The sequence below is a fragment of the Biomphalaria glabrata genome, chromosome 6 (genome assembly GCF_947242115.1).
Source record: "Biomphalaria glabrata chromosome 6, xgBioGlab47.1, whole genome shotgun sequence".
In the NCBI taxonomy this organism is placed as follows: Eukaryota; Metazoa; Mollusca; class Gastropoda; family Planorbidae; genus Biomphalaria; species Biomphalaria glabrata.
This window is the reverse complement of record NC_074716.1, coordinates 17,613,664-17,623,316: the sequence shown is the minus strand read 5'-3', so window position 1 is coordinate 17,623,316 and position 9,653 is coordinate 17,613,664. Positions and strand designations below refer to the sequence as shown.

General features: G+C 34.9%; 1 protein-coding gene across 1 annotated transcript in view; it reads left to right on the top strand.

Annotated features, from left to right (window-relative positions):
* The first annotated feature begins 547 nt into the window (after positions 1 to 547).
* Positions 548 to 9,653, top strand: part of LOC129926686 (serine/threonine-protein kinase pakG-like) — a 37,513-nt gene continuing 28,407 nt past the window's right edge. Inside the window, exon 1 of the mRNA XM_056032220.1 lies at positions 548 to 1,042. The gene's annotated coding sequence lies outside the window, so the exon portion shown is untranslated. The remainder of the gene's footprint in view (positions 1,043 to 9,653) is intronic.

Genomic DNA, 9,653 nt, shown 5'->3' with positions numbered 1-9,653 from the left:
TGAAACTATTCAAACAAAAGTATATTGTGAGAACTCGGGGAACAAATCAACTGGCCTTGCCGGTGTGTGATGCTGTATATATGTGTGTGTGTGTGCTTGTGTCTGTCTTGTGAATAGAATGAAAGCTTGATTCATTGTTCTTCTAGAACATCGTATTTTAACACAAAATAATTGATATTTAAAAGAAATTAATATATAATATATGTATATATATTTGTGTGTGTGTGTGTTTAGGTAAACTAGGTTAAGTTGAATAAGTTAAAGTTTTGAAAATCTGATTGGGTGAAGTAAACAAGTAGGACCAGTCTAAAATCTGGTATGCTAGGTTCTCTTAGTCAATGATATTGCTCATGTCTTATTTATTCTCATTACTGATTGTCAGTTTTGAAACTTTACGGTTTTTTAGTTATATATGTAACAGGATTGAGAAACTTCAATAAGAGGAACCACGCCCTAGGGTTATACTTACAAAATATATATCGATACCAAAGTTTTATCGACTACGATAATATGTAAGCTCAGCAGACGACATTGTTTAAACTCCAAGGGAAATCACCGAACACAGGTTTTACAAAGCACTAGGTCTTGTCATTTGGACAAGTTATGATCCAAACTTCAGACTAGATCTAGATTTAACTATTTCATTAGACTCTACTTCTGCTTCAGTGACTTTAAAGTTAGGTAACCGCGCAGTGCACCGTTCAGGCTATACATGAGAGAGAGAGAGAGAGAGAGAGAGAGAGAGATTCGTCACCTGGTTTCGCTAGATTTGAGAAAAACTTATATTTAAAATGTTCTACGGTGTCACAAATGTGGGACAATGTTGTCGTCTGGAAGTTCTATGACGTCACAATGATGTGTTCTGTCGCTTGTAGGTGTGTTAAGTGTATCATTCCCGCAGTGGATTAACCTGAACTCTGGATTAGGAAATGGACATTTTTCTTGACTAAGTAAGCATGGCTGAAGTATACAAACTTGATATTAGTTCTCCGATACGAACAATGTCTAAGACATAGATCTAGATCTACTTCGAGTCTGTCAGGTACATATATTTCATTTCATCTTCTGTTTTAAATTTTAAAATAAACTACATTTGCTAAGTGTAGTCTAAGTCAATAGTAGATCTTATATTGCCGCCACTGGCACAAGACTAACATATCACAAAAGAACAATAAAAAGATTAACATTTCAGTCCTACTAGTGTAAGATATACCTAAAGCTGCAGTCCCCTGACACACAGTGTACACTTTGTGACCAAGATATCAGCACGAATAGTTGAACTTAAGTAACTTACCTTATAACTGATACTACATTTGTAGTTCAGCTGGAGCCCAAAATCTCTCTCTCTCTCTTTATCACTCTCTCTCTCTCTCTCTGTATGTTACTGTCTGTCTGTCTGTCTCTCTCTTTTGAATGTTTACGTTTGTTTTGTAACCTTGCGTTGGTCTAAATGTTACAATATAGGCTATTAATAAGCTGCGAACGGTTTCAATGGTACACCGTAATGTCTAAATGTTACAATATAGGCTATTAATAAGCTGCCGGGCACTATTTCCGGTATTGAAAGCCAACAAAATGCATATTCTGAGGTATCTACAGTGCATTATCTTGCTATTAAAAAGTTTTATTTCTAAAACCTAATGTGCTATTCTTACTGACTTAGACCCTCTCGCGCCGTTCGGCGCATTTTCCGGCAAGCTGTTTCCGCAACTCTTATTTTGCGTAATTCATTTTGTGTGAGAACATGTCCCGCAAAACCTCATGCGACGCTCTGTCACAACCTTACTAAGGATTCGACTCCCAGTTCGGCATATGATTTCTTTGATTTAGACCCGATCTCTATGACTGACTCCTAAAATCTGTCTTAGCCATCTTTGTTGAGATACATTTAATGATTTTCAATTTCGGCAGAAGACTATTCACACTTTATTAATGGAGCCCAAGCCACTGGTAGAAATTTGTAACCTTTCTTGACTACGCTCTTGGAATTACATGCCTGTATTTCGCTTTAGATTTTATATCGAAAACGAAAGTTTTTTCGTCAAATCATCTGTTGAGGGGTTTTAAACTAAGAAATCTCTGGAGTTTTTTTGTTTTGTTTTTAATTCAAAACCCCATTTAGCTACGATTGAAGAATTCGGTCACTATAGTTTGCATTAAAATAATATTGAAGAGAGAGGTTTTCAACTCTAAACGCTCTGTAGGGGAATTTTAAACTCAAAACCATCTGGAGGGGTTTTAAACTTTAAAGAAAAAGCCATCTGGAGGAGGGGGATTTACACTCAAAATCCCTTTGGCTACGCTCATAGATTTTATAGTGTGTAATTTGCTTTTTTTTTTATATTGAAGAGGTACTTTTTAGCTTCAAACCCCAACTGGAGGGGGGTGGGTTGAAACTCAAAACCCCTTTGGCTACGCTCATAGAATTTTGAGTGTGTAATTTGCTTTTTTTATTTTGAAGATGGGGTTTATCGTAAATTTTGGAGGGGGTTTTAAAATCAAAATCTTCCTCAACTGTGCTGTTGGAATTTGGGGATTGTTGTTTGCATTTTTTTTGTTTTGTTTTATAGAAGAGGGGGATTTAACTGCAAAAACCTCTGGTAGGGGGTTTAAAATTCAAAACCCCCTGTAGTGGGTTTTAAACTCAAAGCCCCCTGGTAGAGGGATTTGTATCTCAAAACCCCCTGATAGGGGTTTTTTAAATCTCAAAACCCCCTGGTAGGGGGATTTAAACTCAAAACCCCCTGGTAGAGGGTTTTTAACTCAAAACTGCCTCGGCTGTGCTGTGGTAAGTGATGATTTAGTATTAAAATCTCACCTAAAATAAACAAAATGAAAGCAAAAATCATTCACTTAATTCCGCCCCCCCCCCTGCGGGAGGGGGGGATTTCATTTCGGGGGGGGGGGGGGTTGAACCAAAGACCCCCCCCTGGCTACGCCCATGGTTTCAATGGTACACCGTAATGCCTAAATGTTACAATATAGGCTATTAATATGCTGCGAAGGGTTTCAATGGTACACCGTAATGTCTAAATGTTACAATATAGGCTATTAATAAGCTGCGAAGGGTTTCAATGGTACACCGTAATGTCTAAATGTTACAATATAGGCTATTAATATGCTGCGAAGGGTTTCAATGGTACACCGTAATGTCTAAATGTTACAATATAGGCTATTAATAAGCTGCGAACGGTACATCTTAATGCCTCGAAACTATGTATAGAAACAATGTCTTCTCTCGTTTCTAACTAAAATAGACTAAATTAGCATTTAACGCATACAGACACATAGATCTACACATCCTTCAGTTCCATTATGTCTGTCTCTAGTTGTACACATCCTTCAGTTCCATTATGTCTGTCTCTAGTTGTACACATCCTTCAGTTCCATTATGTCTGTCTCTAGTTGTACACATCCTTCAGTTCCATTATGTCTGTCTCTAGTTGTGCACATCCTTCAGTTCCATTATGTCTGTCTCTAGTTGTACACATCCTTCAGTTCCATTATGTCTGTCTCTAGTTGTACACATCCTTTAGTTCCATTATTTATGGCTGTCATGTGTTCTCCTGTCTTCCTCCTTGCCCCAATACATGAACTCAGTGGCGTCACTAGGGTTGGTGTCACCCGGGGAGGATCGTAACCCCCCCCCCCCCCCGCACTTTCTAGTGACGCTGCTGCATGAACTAAATGTTCTGATCGTCTTGAGACTGTCATTCGATAGTCACATTTTAGTCACGCAACAACTGGTTTTCTAATCTGTCGTGATAAATAAATAAATGTTTCGGTAAATTGTTTTCGCATCTCTAAACAAGAAAAAAACAAATGAAAGAACCCTTCGACTAATTAACCATCAAACAAATAAACGTATACTTTGGTAAAACGTAGACAAATACAATTGTTTCAATTCGATAGACTTATAACTGAATCTAGTATACACCAGCTATATAACGGAATCTAGTATACACCAGCTCTATAACTGAATCTAGTATACACCAGCTGTATAACTGAATCTAGTATACACCAGCTGTATAACTGAATCTAGTATACACCAGCTCTATAACTGAATCTAGTATACACCAGCTCTATAACTGAATCTAGTATACACCAGCTCTATAACTGAATCTAGTATACACCAGCTATATAACTGAATCTAGTATACAGCAGCTATATAACTGAATCTAGTATACAGCAGCTATATAACTGAATCTAGTATACACCAGCTATATAACTGAATCTAGTATACACCAGCTATATAACTGAATCTAGTATACACCAGCTATATAACTGAATCTAGTATACAGCAGCTATATAACTGAATCTAGTATACAGCAGCTATATAACAAACAGCCAAATATATAAATAGAGATGTTGATCTATAAGAAGAATCGAACATAAAATTGCCGTAAAAAATTATCTCTTTTTTTTAACACAGTGAAAAAAAATTAATTTAAATAGATTCTATATATAATGAAGTGATCATAGACATATATATTTATATGGTACATAGAATTGATATGGAGATCTCTAACACTACACACAAATGTCGTGACAAACTTCAACAAAGCTGAACCAAGGCGCTGTTTTGTAAAGTAGTTCTAAGAAATAAAGTTGTTGTTTTTTCAACCTATTTAAAATAGTTATTATTTTGCAATTGTTAGATACATAATCTAGATCTAGAAATATCAATCTATTGAATTAGACTTGAATTAGGCCGACTTCGAGCCCTAGGATTGTCGAGACATCATCTCAATGGAAACTAACATGAAATGGTTTTATGTCATAAACTAGACATATATTACCCGCGGGGCGGACTTAATGTGCGTATCACTGTCGATATAGTCACTGAGAGAATTTTGTAAACAATCAAACGAAATAATAATGTTATAAGTAAAGCGAATGCGTGAATGTAAAAATAGTATGAATGGAGCTATCAAAGTAGCTAATTGACCTGAATCCATTTTTCAAAGAAAAACATTTGCTTGTAGGTCTATATATACTTGATTAAAATATGAAATGAATAGACTTTATTTTGTGTGTTAATATGTTAAAGTATAAAGTAGATCTATCATCTTTGAATTAGATGTTGAGTTAGAGATATGTCTAGATCAAGACTAATCTAGAGCTAAATATTGGCTTAGAGAGTTCGTTCTGCGCGTGTTTGGAGGCTTCGCTCTGCGCATGCGTGACCTTTTTTGTTAGATGTACGCGATTCATGAATGGAGCTATTAAAATGTAGGCCTATGTCAACACAGCTTCGCAGCTATAGCGAACGAATGTATGAAAAATGCTTTAGAAAAACAAATTTGAATGTTAATTTGATTAAAATATGAAATGAATGGACTATAATTAGTATGTTCATGTGTTCAAGTATAAAAGTATCTTTGCGAAGAGAAGTTCTATCACCTTAGAGTTGAATTAGAGTTTTAAACCTAGGAATAGAGAGATGTGTAACATTTCGGGTATTGTCAAATGAAAGAATGTACGTCAGGAATTCTAAATTCGCAGATATAAGGAACGAATCTATTTAAAAATGCTTTTGAAACACAAATTCGAAGGTTAATTTTATTAAATAATGAAATCAATAGACTTTATTTTGTATTTTCATGTGTCAAAGTAAAAAACTATCTGTGCAAAGTGTAGTTTTTAAATTAGATCTAGATCCTTTCGATTTATACACGGTAGACATGACCAAGATTGATGAAATTATAATACTTTCATAGAGTATGAGGGCCTTAAGTTTGTTTTAGGGCTATTATACATACAGTCACGGTTCCAGTTAATACCCAAGGAATATTTATGCCAAGTTTAATCAAGATTGGTCAAACGGTTTTGATTTTTATTCGTAACATACATACATACATACGCCTTACTTTCTACTTTATAGTATAACTAGCCTGACATTACCCGCGGCCTGCGGGTCTAAGTTTGTGTTTACTAATCTAGTGGATTGGATTTAGATGTATGTTAAAGTTAACTAATGATCCTTTCAATTTTTTTCTGTTTCGCTACGAAAATAAAATTAGTTTTGCGAAAATGGGTTTACCCGAAGCCGATACATTCATATCTATTTAAAACGAAAAGAGCGATAGCTTTGTTAAATAGATGGGATTATAAAGTGACCAATTAAACAAAATAATTTTTAGTACGCGATTCATGAATGAATATAGATCTAGGCCCATCTCAACTCGGCTTCGCAGCTTTTGTAAACGAATGTAGTCTCTTAAAAATAATGCTTTAGAAAACCAAATTTGAATGTTTATTTATCTTATCTTATCTTATATAATACAGACGTTACTTCAAAAAAGAAGATGATTACGTCCTACGCGTCATGCATTTAGTCATGCATATTAACCAATGACTTAAATTCTGCCAAGTCACTGGTTTTCCTGGCTAGCTCAGGCAACCCATTCCATGCTCTAATAGCACTAGGGAAGAAGGAGTATTTGTACAAATTTGTCCTAGCATATGGGACGAGGAATGTGCCTTTATCTTTGTGTCTTTCAGAGTATTTTATTAAATTTTGTTTTTGTATTTGAAGATTATGGTTCAGTGTTTTATGTATGATTGCAGTGTTTATATGTATGATGTATGATGTATTTGATCAAAATATGAAATGAATGGACTATAATTAGTATGTTCATGTGTTAAAGTATAAAACTATCTGTGCGAAGAGAAGTTTTATCATCTTAGAGTTGAATTTGAGTTTTAGATCTAGGGATGGGATTATAAAGTAAACACTTAAACGAATAAATTTTTAGTACGCGATTCATTACAGTATTGTCTAATGAAAGAATGTTCGTCAGGAAATCTGTAGTTACATATATAAGGAACTAATTAATGTAAAAAATGCTTTTGAAACACAAAATTGAAGGTTAATTTTATTATATAATGAAATCAAAGGATCTTCTTTTGTATTTTCATGTGTCAAAGTAAAAAACTATCTGCACAAAGTGTATTTCTTAAAATTAGATCTAGGTCTAAATCCTTTCGATCTTTTCTTATGCCAACATTGTAGACATGGCCTAGATTCTTAAAATACTATAGCTTTAATAGAGTCGGACAACTTTATTTTTTTTTAGGGTCTTAAGTTTGTTTCAGGGCTACGATACATACACTAAGGTCTAAGTTGGTACCCAAGAAACATTCCAGCCAAGTTTTATAAAGATTGGTCAAGCGGTTTTGATGTCTATAAGTAACATACATACACCTCACATTCTACTTTATAGTATAGAAGAATGTGCGTAAATATATAGTTCTGTAACAAATAATACTACTACCCTATTCTAATTAAATTCATTGTACACATTGTAATGCCAATAAAAAAGGGAAATTGGGGAATGGGGGAGGCGGGAATGTTTCATACTGAATACATTATATAGGCTAAACCTAGAGTACAGGGGAGAGAAGCTGATCCTCTTTGATTTTTGGGCATAACTTCATATAAACGCATTGTTTTCCAAATATGGGGGAAGCCCTTCTGAAGAATACAATGCCTTCCACTTCTTATAGAAATGACATCCCCGCATGACTTACAACCTTTTGCTAAGTGCACAATTATTGCAGATGTGGTCAGTAGGCAATACAAATTGTCTTGTTTTCTCTTAATAGAGCCCGTTTTAGACTGGTCACTTAGTTCATTACATGAAATGCCCGTTTTAGACTGGTCACTTAGTCCATTACATGAAATGCCCTTTTAGACTGGTCACTTAGTCCATTACATGAAATGCCCTTTTAGACTGGGTCACTATGTCCATTACATGAAATGCCCTTTTAGACTGGTCACAGTCCATTACATGAAATGCCCTTTTAGACCGGTCACTTAGCCCATTACATGAAATGCCCTTTCTCTAGTCAATTTTTTTTTTCAAAGTAACCAATGTCGCAATACACAGACACTATAAAGCCTTGAGCTTTGCACACAAGTAGAAATACTACATCCAACAATTGTGTCTACATGCCTGGTCGTGTGCTATGGGCGCTAGACTGCCGTCACTGTGGTCTTTGTTTCCAACCCTGCTCGCCGCGGAATCCCAACATAGATCTGTGCGCGCTTTGGGCTAGGATGTAATAGCCTTCAGCTCTGAAGGAACATCCAATACATGAATTTAAAAAATAAATTAGATGATTGATTTGCCTATTTTGTTTTGACGAGAAATTTAAAACAGATTACAACAATTTTCAGAAAATTCTATTACTTGCTTCGTCACTGTTGACTAAAACGTTTGATAAAAAAAAACACTATTTTTAACCAATTAATGATGTGGAACAAGCCATACCTATTGAAACCCTCTCTGGAGGTACTTGTAGACTAGTATGCATTGAAACCCTCTCTAGAGGTACTTGTAGACTAGTATGCATTGAAACCCTCTCTGGAGGTACTTGTAGACTAGTATGCATTGAATCTGTGTGTCTGTCTATTGACTGGTATAATTTTCAGAAGAATCGACGCATGCGCAATGTATAAAAGCCGATATTGGCGATCGAACAAAAAAGGGGGGGGGGGGGGGGAGAGACGGAAGTGCGTATGACTTTATTATGAAGGTGACATTAGATTTTAATAAATTGAGAAATATTGTTTTAAATCATTTGACATCTTGTTATCTTACAAAGCATATATCAACCCAGTCTGTCTGGTACAAATCTTGTACCGGGTACACTCCCACTTCCCATTCTCAGATCCAGTTGAAACATTTGTACAGTTATTGATTGTCTAAGACAATATACAAAAACAAAACAAAAACAACAACAACTAATGTGTTAATTAATTAGTGGTTATTAACTCATTTTGTTTTATATTGAAAAAGGAAAAAAAAATGCATGATTTAGATATATTTAGTAATTGTGCGGTTCTTTTTCTTTTTTTTTTTTTTTAAAGAAAATTCTATTAGTTTAATTGTTCGACTGTAAGATTGATGTCAACATTTGTCAATAAAGTTTATTTTGTTTGAGAAAGAGAATTTTTAGGTTTGTTTAAATTTTTATATTACATTAACTTCTAGTCCTACCAGGGTAAGTTAGATTACCTGCCAGGTTTCTATAGTACTTTAACTTCTAGGTCTACAAAGGTAAATTAGATTAGCTGTCAGGTTTCTATATTACATTAACTTCAAGCCCTACAAGGGTACGTAAGATTACCTCTCTGGGGCTACGTCACAACACCGGCCATGTCAACATGGATTTAGAACATCATGTTATCTTGATGATTTATATGCTCTAGTGTAGTCTTATTATGTCTTGGCCTAGGTCGTGTTCTACTTTATACACATTTCAATTGAACTGTATGGAAATAGCTCAATATATATATATATATATTTATAATGTATCTCTAAGACCAAATATTTCAATAAATTTGCAATAATCATTGATATCTCCACCAGTAAGAAAAGAAAATATGTTTTAATCTGGCGTTGTACCCCACCTTGCTTCAAGGACCAATCTACTCAGACCATTTCAATGTTGCCGGAATTCATTTATTTCTGTACATTGAATCAACTAGATCTAAATTAAGAAACAACTATAAGATAACAAACTCCTACACCTGGTAAAATGTGTAAATGCCTCATGAACCAGACTTTCTAGTTACTGGATTACCAAAATGACTTGCCTAGTTTTAACCTGAGATAAATTCCTATTGAAAAATCAGAGCAGGAAGG